The following is a 17,122-nucleotide window of genomic DNA, read 5'->3' as shown; positions in this document are numbered from 1 at the left end:
GGCACGATTGTGATTTTTGAAAGCCTTAAGAAAAGGACTTAACAAATATATGCAAAAATTATGAACAAGTCAATGTAAAATCTTAAACAAGTAGTATGATATCTGATAGGACTGGAGAGTAATAGGCTCTGATGTGTTTGGGAGATGTGCACCAATCAGATTCATTGATCAATGGAATCTTAGTAGAATCTTAGTGTTAGAAGAAACCTTGGAAGTCAGCTAGTCTAGTTTCTCATTCATTGCTGTAATTTTCTTTACTGTGGCCCTGACGAGTAGTTATGAGGCCTGTACACCAGTATTTCCTAGCATGAGTCACTCTCTTACAAGGCTATATGTTCTTCTGTTGTCTAGTTCATCCTTGTATTGACTCCAAATTTTCCTTCACATGATTTTCTCTATAAAATTGAATTCTTTTCTACATAGAAATCCTTTAAATATTTGAAGTTATATCTTAATTTAAAAATTATTTTTAGTATTTTTATCATGGAAACTTTCAAATAAGAGCAGAGAGAATAGTAGGGGACTATAGGTAACCATAACATACTGTCCATTTCAGAATACTAGAAGAAAAGATTGTGAAAGTTTTACCATAGAGAAATGATGTTTGAGGAGGTAGATATATATTTAACCTGATTTAAACGTTACATAGTGTATACATGCATCAAAATGTCATGTTACCTACTTCAATAATTGTAGTGTTTGTTTCTATGTACTAGTTAAAGAATAAATTTAATTAGAAAAGCTTTAAAGAAAAGCATAGAGAATAGTATAATGAACCCACGGGCCATCACCCAACTTAACAGTAATTCCTTGATAGCCAATATCAGTGAGGTTTTTTTTTAATTTGTTCTAATTGGTTATACATGACAGCAGAATGCATTTCAATTCATTGAATATAAATGGAACAAAACTTTTCCTAGTTGTACACAACACATGTGTAGTCCTACATGTACCTCGGGTAATCAGGTTCATCTCATTCTACCATCTTTCCTATCCCTATGCCCCCTCACCTGTCCTACCTCCCCTCTGCCCAGTCAAAGTTCCTCCATTCTTTCCATGCCCCTTACCACACACCTCACCCCCATTATGGGTCAGCATCCACTTTCAGAGAGAACATACAGCTTTTGGTTTTTGGGATTGGCTTACTTCCCTTAACCTGATATTCCCATTCACCCACAGATGCCATAATTTTTTCTCTTTTAATGCTATAAGTAATATTCCATTTCATATATGTACCACAGTTTCTTTATCCATTCATCTGTTGAAGGGTTGGTTCCACAAAACTATGGAATGCTTCACAAATGTGGGTGTCATCCTTGCTCAGGGACCATGCTAATTTTTTCTGTATTGTTCCAATTTTAGAATATGTGCTGCCAAAGCAAGCACACTCTGAGTTTTAACAAATGTAGATACCCATATAAAAACTACCATAATCAAGATATAGAACAGTTTTTTCACTAGAAAAGGGGTTTCCTTGGGATCCTTCCCAGTGAGTTCCTTCACCACCTGTTTCAGGCAACCACTGATAAGTTTTTTTTTTTTTTAACTATAGATTCATTTTTCCTACAGTACTATTTTATATATATGCCACTATAAGTGGACTCATATCTAGGAGTGCAATTGCCTCCTACGTTTAATGTATGTTTTTATCTTGTGTGATACTGTCAAGCCATGCTAAAAATGACTACAATCATTTTATACTTCCACCAGCAATTTAGGAGACTTCCACTTGACTTCATCTTCACTAGCACTTGGGCCATTCTAGTGGGTATGTCTTTGTGAGTTTATTTCCTGATAATTAATGATACTGAGTGAACTTTTTTTTCTTTTGAGATAGGGTCTCACTAACTTGCTTAGGTCCTTGATAAGTTGCCAGCCTCAAACTTGGGATCCTCCTGCCTCAACCTTCTTTTTTTTTTTGTTTTTGTTTTAAAGAGAGAGTGAGAGAGGAGAGAGAGAGAGAGAGAGAATTTTTAATATTTATTTTTTAGTTCTCGGCGGACACAACATCTTTGGTATGTGGTGCTGAGGATCGAACCCGGGCCGCACGCATGCCAGGCGAGCGCGCTACCGCTTGAGCCACATCCCCAGCCCCTGCCTCAACCTTCTGAGTTGCTGGGATTACAGACATGTGCCATGATGCCTGGATCAAATACTTCTTCATGAGCTTGTTGACCATACTGTTTTTGTATGTCAACTCTCTCTGGCTAGCTGGAATCCAGACTTCTCTCAGCTCAGTGCCAACTGTGGGATTGGTTAGCTTATAGTTGTTCTTGGCCCTCACAGGTACTGCTTAGAATGTAGCCCCAAACTGAAGACCACCTCCATGCAGATTTCTGGAACTCTTTTTCTTGTGGCTCCCATCTTTCTGGTAGTTTTCTCTACATATTTTTGGCTGCTTAATCTCCTGGAACTCTGGTCTCTCTCTGCACAGTGAGACTGTTATGCCCCATTTGGGTTCTCCTTCCCAAACTGAGGTCTAGAGGGTGCCTCCAGGTAGAATGCTCACCTATTTGTTCTCCTGCTCTTAGGGGTGACAGTTGCATGTCCCTTGTGGCTTTCTATCTGAAAAATAGCTCTTTAAAAATATATTTTGACTGGGCATGGTGGCACATGCCTTAATCCTAGCGGCTCGGGAGGCTGAGACAGGAGGATCACGAGTTCAAAGCCAAAAGTGAGGTGCTAAGTAACTCAGTGAGACCCTGTCTCTAAATAAAATACACAATGGGGTTGAGACTAGGGATGTGGCTCAGTGATCAAGTGCTCCTGAGTTCAATCCCTGGTACCAAATATATATATATGTAACTTTTTGCAATAATTGAAAAAATATGTTTGTGGGACTTCTAGGATATATTATAGTTTTGGTGAATAAATGACATCCCCTGGTACAACAATTTAACCTGTTTTCTCTATTGCTTTTTTTTTTTTTTTGGTGGTGCTGGGGATTGAACCTCGGGCTCCATGCATTCTAGGCAAGTGCTGAGCTAACAACCTCAGCCTCTGTCTGTTGCTTTATATTTCTTGCAAATTGGTAGTCAGGTTTAGGTTCAATTCAGAATAGTAAGGTATTCTTCTAGCATTATCAAATGATACACAAAGGGGCTTGAAATCTTTTTAACTTTTATTTGTCAATATGATTATCATGCATTTAAAAATATTTGGTGTGTTTAATCCAATTAGGAATAGTAATTGTTCTTACCTGATGCTCCATTCCCCCCCCCCTTTTGCCTTGTAGAAGCCTCTTTATCTTGGCTCCTGGGACCCTTTGCCACCACCTAGTGGTCATTGTTACCTATTTCCCTTGCTTTTGAAGTATGAGATGTTCCACGTTCATCTTAAACATTTCCTGTCCAGACCTTGAAGGAACTACTTCTCTAAAATAACTTTGGTTCCTTTCAATAAGAAGTCATATTTAGAGGCTACATTCCAAGTACTAGGATTGCTTATTGCTCAAATTGACTGTCATTTGTAGGCCTTTTTAGTGAACAAAGCTCAGAAATATGTGGGGGTTTTTCATCATGTCATTTAGATAATTCCCATGAAAATTCAGGATGCTAGAGATTTTACTTCACTTCATCTATCTTAGATTTGTGTTTTCTTTCTCTGATGTTGGAGTTCCAGTTTTCAATGACATCAATATAATTGTTTACAGTATTGTGCCACTTAATGACATTTTGGTCATTAGTGCATAATAATGGAGCTAAAAAATTCTTGTCACCTAGTATTTTTAATATCTTTTCTGTGTTTGATATGTTTAGATATATAAACATTTACAATGTTACAATTGTCTACAGTATTCAGTATAATAATATCTTATAGGTTTTTATCCTCAAAGCAATAATATACCATATATGAATACCTAAGTGTGGAAATGGCTATATTTTCTAGGTTTGTATAAGTATACTCAATGATGTTTGCACACTGAAATTGCCTACGATGTGTTTTTCAGAATTTATTCCCATCATTAAGCAACATACGACTATATTTATATTATTTAAAATACTTTCAGAAATGTATTCCTGAAATGAAATGAAATTCTCTTGTCTTTAAGCTATATCCCACTAAGGTGTGTTTGAAATAACTCATTTCTGTGGTTTGTCACCAAGTTGATATCACAGGTTGTTTCATTTTTGCTTTCAATATTTAGGTATTACTTTTTAAGATTTTTTAATTTATTTTACAATTATTTAAATATTTAGAAGAGCCAAAGTTAATTTGTAAAAATAAGTTGTTTCTGTTTTTTTGTACTGGTGATTGAACCCAGGGCTCCTATCCACTGAGCCACATACCTTGCCTTTTTATATTTATTTAGAGATAGTTCTCACTAAGTTGCATAGGGACTTGCTAAGTTGCTGAGGCTAGCTTTGAACTTGTGATTCTCCTGCCTGATTTTGAAAGAACTCTAGCTTTTGTCCCAGTTCTGTCTATCCTGATGTTACTCTCTTTTATAGTTAACTTTAAAAATTTATTTCATTATGTATTCTGCTATTAAAAAAATAAGCAAATGAGAAAAGGGATATGTAACTCAGTGGTAGAGCACTTGCCTACCATATAAGAGGCCATGTGTTCAATCCCCAGCACCATAAAAAGAAAAAGAAAAGCAAATGATTTTTACATCTAGCTATGATAGGTTTATATAGGTACTGGCTTCACGTTCCCAACTGAAACAACTAAAATAAATATGAAAAAACCCCACAAACATAAAATTTGAAGATCAAGCAACATTGAAGATCAAGCAACAAAGAATGGTTCTGGAAACATAAGGAACAAATGCTATGAGCTCTATAGTTGTCCCAGCTTTTACTATGTTAAGAGATTCCCAAGCCATGACAAAGAAGGGGAAGTCGGGCAGAACCAGAGGATACCATGAATTGAGAGATGGTGCTGAGATTCCAGGAAAACCAAAGTGACTAGAATTCACAGGGTGGAGTAACAAAAGAAGGTTTCTACATTGAGAGACAATTCTGGAAATTTGTGAAAGGCTCCCTGAGTGTTCAGCAGAGTATTGATCAGCACATAAGTGTGATGAAACTGCTTAGCAAGTCAGAGAAACAATCTTAAGTGATTAGAAGGAATAGGTCCTAACACAGGGACCAGAATAGCACCTGGAAAAAACTATCTAAGGAAGTTGGGTAGAATAATCAGAAGGGTGTTACCTCGGACTGACTATTACAATTTATGTCATACCTAACAAATATTCAGACCCAAGAGACTCAAATTGTTTCCAGTAATTTAACTGTATACAAAATATTAAGAACAGTAATTCGTAATGTATGGCATCGAATCAAAGCTTACCAGGCATGCAAAGAAGCAAGAAAAATACAATCCACAATGATGAGGAGAAGAATCATCCAATCAAAGCCAACTGAGAACTGGCGGAGATGTTAGAATGAGGTAATGGCATTTTTTTTAAAGTTATCACTATTATATTTCGTGTGTTAAAAAGGTAAAAAGAGATATAGAAGATATATTTTAAGAAAATCAGACTTCTAGAGTTGAAAATATATGATAAATACAGTGGATGGGATTAATGCCAGAATAAGCATTGCAATGAAATTGTTAGTGAACTTGAAGACATAGCAAGAGAAGTACCCCGAATGAAACACAGAATATAGTGGAGTGATACTTTTAATATATTTGAAGAGCAATAATGTTGGCCGATAATATCGTGCCCAGTGAAATATCTTTCTAAAATGAAGACTTGTACTTACATACAAGCTGAAAGAATTCACCCTACACTTGCACCAAGACAGCAGATGGAAATAATGGAATAAAGGAGTAAAGAAAATGGTTACTGTGTGCATAAATGTTTAAAATAATTTTTCTTATTTGAACATTTTAAAAAGTCATTGACTGTTTAAAGACAAATATCAGTGTAGTATGGGACTTAGAAAACATGTAAAGTAAAATACATGACAACAGTATAAATCTCAGAAGGGTAGTAACTATTGTAACGTTCTTATTGAATATGTGAAGTAATATAGTATCATCTGAAGGTAGATTGTGACAAATTAAAGATGTATATTCTAAACTCTGAAGCACTAAGATTAGAAAACAGAGTTATAGCCAATAGAGGAATAATAAGCCAATAGAGGAATCACTAAAAATACCGATAGTGGTATTTCTGCAAAAGAAGACAGAAAGAAAGAAAAGAAAAAGAACAAAGAACAGAAGGAACAAATAGAAGATTATATTAAGATTACACCTATGTACAGCAGTAATCCAGGGACAGGTAAGTGTCTTTCCTTCTGGAGTCCTTTCATTTGGACTCTTCCGCTTGGCTCTCCTTGAGCTGTCCCCCGCTGGGCTCTGCAGTTGGTTCTTTCCGCTCCCAGCCCCGCCCCTCGGCATCCTCCATCTGCTCACTGCAGTCCACCCAGTGGCTTTCTCTGATGACGCATTTTACGTGCTTTGGGCAAAAAGCGCCTGTGGAGGAAGGCAAAGTTCACTCCCAGTACCCGCCCCCTGCGCTGGGTCCTCCCAAAGTAGGAAACAGTGAAAGACAGGGTCCTGTGCTGTTCTGCAGGGAAGCATCACTTCTGCTCACCTGTCCCTACACCATGGACTCACAGTACCTGCCACTGTGCTTCCCCGGGGGACCCGGAGCTCCTGGGACCCCTGTCCATGCTCTACGCAGCCCTCATAGCCAAGCTACTGGAGGTGACGGTCCCATTCCCAGGGAGGGACCCCAGCTCTGGCAGGCGGGTGGCTGAGTTCTGGCAGAGTGGGTGCACTGACTGTCATGGCGACGGAGAAATGGAGTGTGTCAGGCCCAAGGCAGGCAGGATGTGACTGTATTGTTAAGCGAGGCCGGTGAGAGTGGACTTGAGCTTTCCCCACTTGCACTTTTTTTTTTTTTTTGACGGAATAGAGGTGACAACCTCATGGTATGTTCCGAAATGCAGCCAACAATCCAAACAGCTAACGTTACTACAGGTCTTTTCCCTACGGAGACTGCTGGGGAATTGGGCCCAGATGACAGTTATCTGGTATTACCTGTAGAGGGCGGTGAAAACAGGGAAGAGTAGGCAGGTGTTTACTACACTGCCTTTGAGCAACCATTTAAAATTAGGCTTTGAATTTTATAGAAGGATGTTAAATTCAGAGAAGTTTATCTAAGCCAGTTTTCAAGAGTTGTCTGAAATTACATGTCACTTATCTGTTTATATAAGAGTGGAATGGAAGTAAGATATAAAATCTTATACATACATCATCATTGTTTTTATTTGTTGCCATAAAATTAATTAGTTCTTTCATATATTTAAGTTTTTGTCTTAAATGAATTTTTTAAATTCTAAAAACCAGGTTATCAGAGAAAAGAATGATCCAGAGGGATTCTAGCCAGGTGTTAGACAATGTGATGATATAGGGCCTGTTACAAACTGGAAATGTATGCTCAATTTAAAGTATTTAGATTCCGGCTGGGGTTGTGGTTCAGTGGTAGAGCGCTTGCCTAGCATACATGAGGCACTGGGTTCAATCCTCAGCACCATATAAAAAACAAAACAATGTGTCCACCCTAAAACTAAAGATACATAAATATTTTTAAAAAAGTATTTAGATTCATTATACTTGAAAACACTGCAAGAGAACAAAAAATATGAGACTGCCAGTATCCTCTCTCTTGAAGACGCTATTGGAAAATATTGAGGAGGTGGATTTCTGATGAGGAGGTTGGTTTAGAATTGCCATGATTCTTTGTGACTGTTTTGTTATAAATTTAAGGTTTCCCATTTTTTCTAATTTGTCTGTTTCAGCTGTTTACTACATTGCCTGATGATACTCAACCTGGGCCTGATTTTTATGGACTACCATGGAAGCCTGTAGTTTTCACTGTTTTCTTTGGGATTGTATCCTTTCTCATTTTCTTTTGGAGAACTGTCGTTGTTGTGAGTAAATTGACTTACTTATACCTTAGCACATAAGCACAAGGATTATTTTATATAGTCACTGCCCCCCCTTTTTTTTTCTTTTTCAGTTGCTAAAACACAAATTAGTGGTTTAAGTCAAACTAACCTTATAAAATAATTTAGTGTGGGTGCAGTTGGTATAACTGGTAATTCTTACAGCCATCCTAACCAGTAGTTTCATATGTATCAGAAGTCTTAAAAGTGGGATAAAAGATGGGATAGGTTAGATAAATATCCTTTTATGTAGCATATATGTCTAGTAGTCTATCTTAAAGAAATAACTATGCTTTGAAGATTTTGGTAATGTTTTTCAATGGAACAGTGTATTAGATTGAAGACTTAGCACAACATTATTTAGGGGTTATTGTATGTTTGATTAATGGAATAGTAGGCAGATTTATTTATTTCAAAGCTTTGAGGTACAGAAAATGCTCACAATTAAATGTGAAGTGGGGAAAAAAGCAGAAACTAAGATTTAAATGTTGATGAACTGTATGTTAATATAAACACATATAAACAGGGGGAAATGCTGCAAAGAAATACAGTAAAATGAGAAAAAGGAGATGAGATAATTTTTCCAGTCTTTTATATAAATTTTCCCAGATTTTATGATTTGATCATATGTTCAGAAAATACCTTTTTATTTGGAAGTATAGATTATGTGTTGTCCAAAAATCCATTAAATGTTTTGTTCATTAAGTTTTTTTTTTTCCTGAGCAGAATTAGTCTGTCTGTGTATGTGTGTACATATATGTATAAGTGTGTGTGTGTGTGTGTGTGTGTGTGTAGGCTTATACATACTTATGTTTGTACTGTAGGTTATTCTGTTTCATAGTTATTTAACATAATTGGAAGAAAATTATTTTAGGTAAATGGACTTTGCATATGAAAATCCTAACATTTAAAGAGGCCAAAAGCATTGGATACAAATCTTTTCAAATCTGAGTGTTCTTTTTCTGATTTCTTAATTATTTCAGACATATCATTGTTAAGATAAGTTTCCTCTCCTTGTACAATTGAGAGTAAAATCTCTTAAAAAGTATTCCCTTCTTAAATAGAAGAATCGTTTGCCTGGATTCCTGTGAGGAATTTTCTAATCTCATTGAACTTTGTCTCAGCTAAAAGGAAAAAGGAAATAGAAGGATAAAGAGAAGGGAAAAACATGAAACCATTTTATATTTCTCCCTCTTGTTTCTTTCATTTCAAGAACTGCGGTACCTGTTTCTCTTTTCACTAGGTTATGTGGGATCTGGTTCCTAACTTGTTGCTCCTCAGTTTCAGCATTTGACTTTGGAACTTTAGTCCCTACCTTAGATGACTGCTTTTATGCTACTTCCCATTTTCCTCTGTTGCCATTTTGAGTAAAAGGTTAGCAAGGCTATGACATTAAAGAAATGTTCATTTATTTCTGTGTTGGAGTTTTCTGAATGCAATTTCCTATTACGAAGATCCCATGGATGATCCATGGACACATCTGAGTATCCCATCACCATTAATAACATAAGTTTGAAAGGACAAGTAATATGCTAAGTTACAAAGAAATTTAGTGATGTTTTAAAAAAAATTCTGCTTAGGTTTTATTATCAGGCAGTTTATTGCTGTCTTTTGGAAATGATTGTTTTTGTCCTTTCCAGAATATGTTAATTGTCATTTCTCTTGTTGCTTGTGCATTTTCTTCTAGCAGTCTTCCCTTTCAGATTTCTTGCTATATATTTAGTGGTTTGCAGAAATAAGATGATGTAGCCTCTTAGTTTCTAAATTCAGCCAATAGCCAAATTTAAATTGGAGTTCTAAGATGTTTTCTGGTGAGTGAAAGTGGCATATCTTAGTACAAAGATTATGCCTTTAATATTGTTTCCTCAGATTCCTTTTGAATAGTCATTGTTTCTAGACTTTATCCTGGTTATTTAGAATTGTCAAGTAAATGATTTTGAAGACACACACACACACACACACACACACATATACACACACACACATCTTTACTGTGAAATAAGGTACATATCTTAGTGTTTTTATGTCAGAGGCTATTTATGAAATCTCACTACCAATTAAATTTAAAAGGCTTGTTAACCTTTACTTATTTTTAATCCTATAAATTATTATCCTGAACCAGAATGTTATTAAATTCTCACTTGGTTATGATTCTGACTGTTGTTTTACTGTTTCTATTGAGCATATGTTTGACATCAAATTTAATCTTTTTTCTCTCTCCTAGGTAAAAGATAGAGTATATCAAGGTAAATTTTTAGGTTTCTTAAACTTGTAATAACCCTTTGTATTGGTGTTTGATGTGTGTTTTATGTATGTTAGAAATAGATACAGTGACTTTTAATGTCTATTATCTTTTTTACCTCCTGAAAATTTTACTATTCCTAGGTTGCTAGCATGGATAATAGAGTAGATGATGATGGTTCCAACTCTGAGATAGGAGATAAAGAGGAGGAACAAATTGTGGATAGGGAGATGATGATAAGTTTTAATTTGGGGCAGATTAACTTTGAATATTGATGTAATGCAGATGTATTACATTTGAAGAGTATTTCTATGCTAATTATTTAATCATGCATTAAGTAATTGAGTAGATAATTTAAAGAATGGTAATGTGAATCAGTATGTTTTCATTTCTGTTTTTCTTTGCAAAGAATGAAATGATTCCATTTTCTGAAAAGAAAGTGTTTTGAGAAGGGAGGAATATCAAGCTACAACACTTTACTGTATTTCCCATCTGTGAAATAAGCTTAAATTGAAATATCATTTTGGATGGGAGGGGTACCTGTGATTGAACTCTGGGGCACTCTACTGAGCCACATCCCCAACCCCCTATATTTAGAGACCAAGTCTCACTTAGTTGCTTAGTGTCTCGCTCTTGCTGAGGCTGGCTTTGAACTTGGGATCCTTCTAGCTCAGCCTCCTGAGCCACTGGGATTACAGGTGTGCACCACTGCACCCAGCAAAATATCATTGTTCTTATATTTTTCTTAAATTTTAATAATTTTTATACTCTTATTGCTAATAAGCATAGATTGCTTTTTAAAAGCATAATAGTTATGCTAAGAAGTATTTCCTCATAGTACCATATAACATGTCTTTGCTTTTAGTAGATTGAGTAATTGAATTTCATTTAGTGATTGTAATAATCTTGTGTATTTCCCCCTTTTAGTCAATGAACAGCAAATTTCCAAAAAGGTGAACAATTTCATGAAAGAAAATGAGGAACTAATGCAGAAATTGTCAAATTATGAACAGAAGGTATAATTATTCTTTTTCTTTCTCCCTTGGTTCTAGCTTGAATCATTTCTACCTGTTTTAATTTAAAATCGTATTTTAAAATTTTTGTTTCATTATTTCCTACAAATCATCCAAATTCTAAGCAGTCATATGTATTAAGTACTGCTTTCTTCTGGAAAGGGTCACTTGTCTGGAAGTAACTTGTATAGTAGCACTATAATTTGTGTATCTTAATTCTGAATGCTTTATTTACATAGATGAAGGAATCAAAGAAACAGCAGGTCCAAGAGACCATGAAACAAAATATGATTCTTTCTGATGAAGTAACTAAATATAAGGTAAAAATCCCTTCTTTGGGGGGAATTACATTCTAAACTCAAAAGTAAATGTAATGAGTGAGTGATCTTGACACCTTTTTTTTCCAGGATGAAATGAAGCTTCTTGAAAAAGCTAATGAACTTCTGGATGAGAGAGCTAAAAGTCTTCTTGTTATGTTAGAATCTGAGAGAGAACAGAATGCTAAGAATCAGGACTTGGTATGAGTTTTGCTGCTAAGTGTTACTGCAATTTGGCTTTTGAAATATTTTGTAAAATTGGTTAAGTTGAACTTAGTCCAGCTGTTAACTAAAGTAAGATTAGGAGTCAAGGAAGTTGAACACACTTCTGCCCATTTTGTGGAACTTTTAAGTACTGATACAACAAATTATTTTTATGGGCCTAGGAAATATTTTTATTCTCAACCTTGGATAATTTTCATATTGCTTTGCTCTGCCCTTGGAAACATGCAGAACAACTAAAAAACTATTGTCCAGTTGAATAGTATTTGTTTACTTTTTACTTGAAAGTGTAATGAATTAATGAATTTTCTGCACTTAAAAAAATTTTACTTACATATTTCATTTTCAATTTCTATAAGTTTCTGTAATTACATAAAAGTTGCAAAAGATAGTAGAGTGTGTTCTGAAATATCCTACCCCCAAGTAAGCTTGATCACCTAGCTGAGGTAGTATTTATCAGATTTCTCCACTGTAAAAATTCTTTCCAATCCTTGTCATATTGCATTCTTTGGAAGTTACCATGCACAGCCCACAGTTAAAGTATGAAGAGTTACAAGCTCAGGATGCAGCTCATGGTAGAGCACTTGCCTAGCATGCATGAGGCCCAGGATTCAATCCCAGGCATTGCAAACAAAGATTGCAGAGTTATGTCCACTTCCTTAAGGAGCGAGTATCTTTATAATTTTTTTGGAATTCTTCTGTATGTGAGATTAGTCTATTCTTCCTTAAATTTTATCATTTTTTACTTCAGATAAGAAAATTTTAAAAATGATCTTGGGAAATTTTTTTCTCTATCACTCGAAAAAAATTACTAATTTGAACTGGTTTATTTGAAACAGTAATTAATTAGTTAATTTTCTATGCTTTAAAACATTTTATTTACTTATTGCATTATGGTTTTCTATACTTTGTCCTTTTTTTCTGGTTATCTCATAAACAGTAATGTTGTGGATGCCATGAAATATTTATGACTTCATTTTCCCTCATCTCTTTCATTTCTTGATTTTTTGCTTAGTCCAAGCTGGATCCCCTGCATTTACCTGAAATTTAATGGGATGGCTTGACAAATATTTTGTTGTGTTTATCTTTTTTAGTATATATATATATATGTGTGTGTGTACACACACACACACACACACACACACACACATATGTATCAGTATTTCTACTGAAATCCTAATGCATATTTTGTGTTCTGTTTTTACCTGGCAGATAATGGAAAATAAGAAATCTATAGAGAAGCTTAAAGATGTCATTTCAGTGAATACTTCTGAGCTTTCAGAGGTAAAGCTGCCAACTCTTGCTAACGGATATTAATACTACATCTTAGTTTTGTTGCGAACCAAAAATTTGAGGTGTGCTAAAATGTGCAAAAAATAAGAACTATATGATGTCTGGTTTGGGAAAGTATAACTTTGTTTTTTCTTTGGAACTAATTCACTAACTGTAGTGTTTTGCATTAGCTTCAAATTATCCTCAATGAAACTAAGCTTCGTGAAGAGAAGGTGAAGTTGGAATGCTGTCAGCTTCAGAAAGAAAATACCATGCTTAAGAAGGAGAAAGAGCAGGTAAAGAAAATTTGATGTCATACATAATGTAAACTAGAGAAGTGAATCTTTCTTGGATCTGTTTCTGAGGTAAGGAATATTCATGTAGGACCTTTTCTAGATATGCAAAGTTTAAACAATGCTCCCCAAATTGAGTGCATATATATGTTCTCCATCTGTTTTGGATTTTTGGATTATTGCTTTTCTTATCAAATATCAATCAGTTATTAACTTGCATAGCCTCAAAGAAACTTTTTAAAACAGAAAATTAAGTATTTTATGATCCTGTTTTGAGTAGTTACTGATTCACCGGCCAAGGGAAGATTACATGATAAGGAATCTAAATTTAGGAGACAGTCATATGTGCCCAGCCATTCCTGCTGGAGGTAAATTATTTGAATTGACAGCAATTTTCTGGGGAATGCAATAAAACAGGGTCAACTTCCTGATAGCTCTGATGTTCTTACTGCAGCTGTGAGAGTTGGGGCCACTCTGCCCTCTTCCTTAACCAAGGTCTCAACCCCCTCGTTTGAGGCAGGCCACCGAGGAGTATGGCTCTCTATTTCTTTGTCTAAGTCTTGTAGTCCTAATGTATCCAGTGCAGAAACCCCTACCTAACCCATAGGAATTCATGTGTTTTGACTTTTCAGTTGCAGCAGGAAGTCAAAGACTGGAGTACATCACATGCTGAGCTCAGTGAACAAATCAAATCATTTGAGAAGTCCCAGAAAGATTTACAAGTAGCTCTTAGTTACGAAGATAATACTAATAAAGTAAGTTTATACTCCAAATACATGTTTCATCTCATGAATTCTCCTGAAATCTTCTGAATTAAAATCGAAAGTCTTCCAACCTTTTGCTTCTTTTCTAGGCTTTGACTAATTATATCACACTGTTGAATCGGTTACAATGTGAATCTAAATCTGAGGATCAAAATAGAGAAGATGAGTCAGATGAATTAACCAATGGAGAGAGAGCAGGTAAGATCAGTCTCAGGGAGGTTGAATCCTTTTTTGCTTTCCTGTCTTTAAGTATACAGATGCCACTTTTCAGCTGGATGAATTTCTTCTTAAGCTTCAGGGTTGTAGACACATATCACTGGATCTATAGATATGTCTGTTGCATTGGCAGAGGTGGGTTGCTGCGGTATAATGTAGCAATAGGCATGTGAAGAACACTGACTTTTTCTATCCCATTGAAAACTAGTAAGTACACTGCAGCTACAATAGTCACATCCTATACCTCTAAGTATTGAACATTGTACAGTAAGAGAAATTTATTTCTTAACTTATGCAGATGATACTTGATTTTGATACTCATCATCTCTATGGCTCTGTGGTTTTAAGGTCCACAGTCAGTCTTAAGAGTCCAGAGGCAGTTGGAACCATAAACTAAGGCTGTGAGAACAGAGGCTAGAGACTATCAGAAAGCTAGAGAGGGAGTGTAACAGTGTTTACTGATGAGGAAAATATTTCCAGATGTTTTCTCCCAAGTTGGATATTGCTTACATAGCAAGTATTTCAAACCACACCTGGTAGTAGATTCAGGGAGAAAATATAGGATTGAATCTTTCTAAATAAGACACTTACTTGCCCAGGTGAAGATAGATCTGAGAGAGAAGAAAAGCTTTTATCTTACAAGAATAGCAGAGATAACATTTTAGTTGTGCAAACTAGAAATTCACCTTTTTTTGGTTTCTACTTCTATTTATTTTTATGCTGAAGATCAAACTCAGTGCCTCACACATGCTAGGTGAGCACTCTACCACTGAGCCACAACCCCAACCTGAAATTCACCTCTCTCTCTCTTTTTTTAAATCTAAGCTTGCAATTCTCTTAAAAGTCATTAGTCTAATCAGTTTAATTATTTAATTGATTTTTTTTTCTTCCGGTGTTTGAACACGATCATTCTTTAGTTTGGGGAAGTTAGGAGAATATAGAGTTAAAAGTAAGGAAAGAAAAAGCTAAAGTCTTTTGTTTTTTAGGTGATCGGAACGAGAAGATCAAAGATCAAATTAAGCAGATGATGGATGTCTCTCGGGTATAGTTCTTTGTAAGAGTCCCATAGTGCCTGTGAATTCTTCCTGTGCCTCACTTTTAAGAATACCTCTCTTTTCTGCAATTTTTAGACACAAACTACAATATCAGTAGTTGAAGAGGATCTAAAACTTTCACAACTTGAGCTAAGAGCCTCGAAGTCCACAAAATGTAATCTAGAAGGTGGGTTCTTCTTGAGAAGAAATTGCCATGTTGGAAAGACTTAAAATTTTATTGGAAAGATAAAGCTTCTTGCTTTCATGCTTCTTACTTTTCTTGGCACTACTCCCTCAAACAAGTTCTTGAGTCCTTGTACACATATAGAGATAAACTGTTTTATCCTTTACAGACCAAATAAAGAAATTAGAAAGTGACTGCAATTCACTACGGTCTTCTAAAGTTGGACTGGAAGAGGAATGCAAAACTCTTAGGCAGAAAGTGGAGATTTTAAATGAACTCTACCAGCAAAATGAGATGGCATTACAAAAGTAAGATTTTCATTGTTTGTTATTGTTATCACTGTGTGAACTAACAGATAATTTTATCTTTTCTTAAGATTATTTACAATTTCTTCTAGTTGTAATAAGTAGAGATTTGTCTTTTTTCCTTTGTGTTTTGTTTCCTATAAGTTGCATTTTTCTTTCCATCGTCAGTCTTAAGAGTCCTGAGGTAGTTGGAACCATAAACTAAGGCTGTGAGGACATCGTAATCAATTGTCAAATTCATATGAAGGCAGGAAGTGGTAAACTGGTATTAACAGTCACTTATGTGGAAATACCTCTCAAAGATCTAGACCCTTTCTATGATCCCACTACTTATTTTAATTACCTTTCATTGTGATCAGTTATGTAATTCTAATGTTTTGAACTTGTATCTCTAACTCTGGACCTTTAAAAATACTGAGTGATTTGGAATGACATGTTTTAGTAGAATAAAAACTTCAAAAAGGAATAATATTTACTTATTGATGGTACAAGTTTTGGACTTGAATATCTCAGATGTTCACACTAAAAATTGAACTGTGGCAAGGACCTTAGGAGTTATGATTACAGAAGTACTTGTTTGTAGTATATATTTATATATTAATCTTCTCAGTGTGGAGCTAGTTATTTTTTGAAAGTTCATTTGAAGTTTTTAATCCACAAAAATACTTGAATTCTCTAAAAATAGTTTGTGTGTCAGATTTTATTTATTTGCACCTGATTTTACTCTTCAGCATTTATATATATATATTCTTTTATATAATATATATATAATTAATATATAATATATATAATATATATTACTTTATATAATATATAATATATATAATATATATTACTTTATATAATATATATATTCTTTTATATAATATATTCTTATTAATTTTCTCTATAGCCGCTTGAGTGGACTTTCTAAAATATAAGTCTGTCCATGTCAATATGTGCCTGTGGTTTATGAAGAATTTGCTTTCTATTTGATGACCTGTTCTTTTTTTTCTTCCTTGTATCTTTTTTTTTTTTTTTTAAAGAGAGAGTGAGAGAGGAGAGAGAGAGAGAGAATTTTTAATATTTATTTTTTAGTTCTCGGCGGACACAACATCTTTGTTGGTATGTGGTGCTGAGGATCGAACCCGGGCCGCACGCATGCCAGGCGAGCGCGCTACCGCTGAGCCACATCTCCAGCCCCCCTTGTATCTTTTTAATAGTTTAAATATTTTTAATTATTTTCCTCATCCCCTGTATAAGCTTGATGTAATCCTAAATTATAATGGAATTATAATTATATAATTATAATTATAATTTTATTCATCTTCTCATAATTTAAAGGCCATGGTATATATTCTGGATTTAATAACAACC

General features: G+C 34.9%; 1 non-coding gene and 1 pseudogene across 1 annotated transcript; one reads left to right on the top strand and one right to left on the bottom strand.

Moving 5' to 3' along the window:
- Positions 1 to 17,122, top strand: part of LOC144252743 (transport and Golgi organization protein 1 homolog) — an 84,120-nt pseudogene that overhangs the window by 55,426 nt on the left and 11,572 nt on the right.
- LOC144252746 (U6 spliceosomal RNA) lies at positions 1,280 to 1,386 on the bottom strand. The gene has a single exon (XR_013343053.1). It is a non-coding gene; the product is annotated as a U6 spliceosomal RNA (small nuclear RNA).

This window comes from Urocitellus parryii, unplaced genomic scaffold (genome assembly GCF_045843805.1).
Source record: "Urocitellus parryii isolate mUroPar1 unplaced genomic scaffold, mUroPar1.hap1 Scaffold_540, whole genome shotgun sequence".
Classification (NCBI taxonomy): domain Eukaryota; kingdom Metazoa; phylum Chordata; class Mammalia; order Rodentia; family Sciuridae; genus Urocitellus; species Urocitellus parryii.
This window is presented reverse-complemented; position numbering and strand designations above follow the sequence as displayed.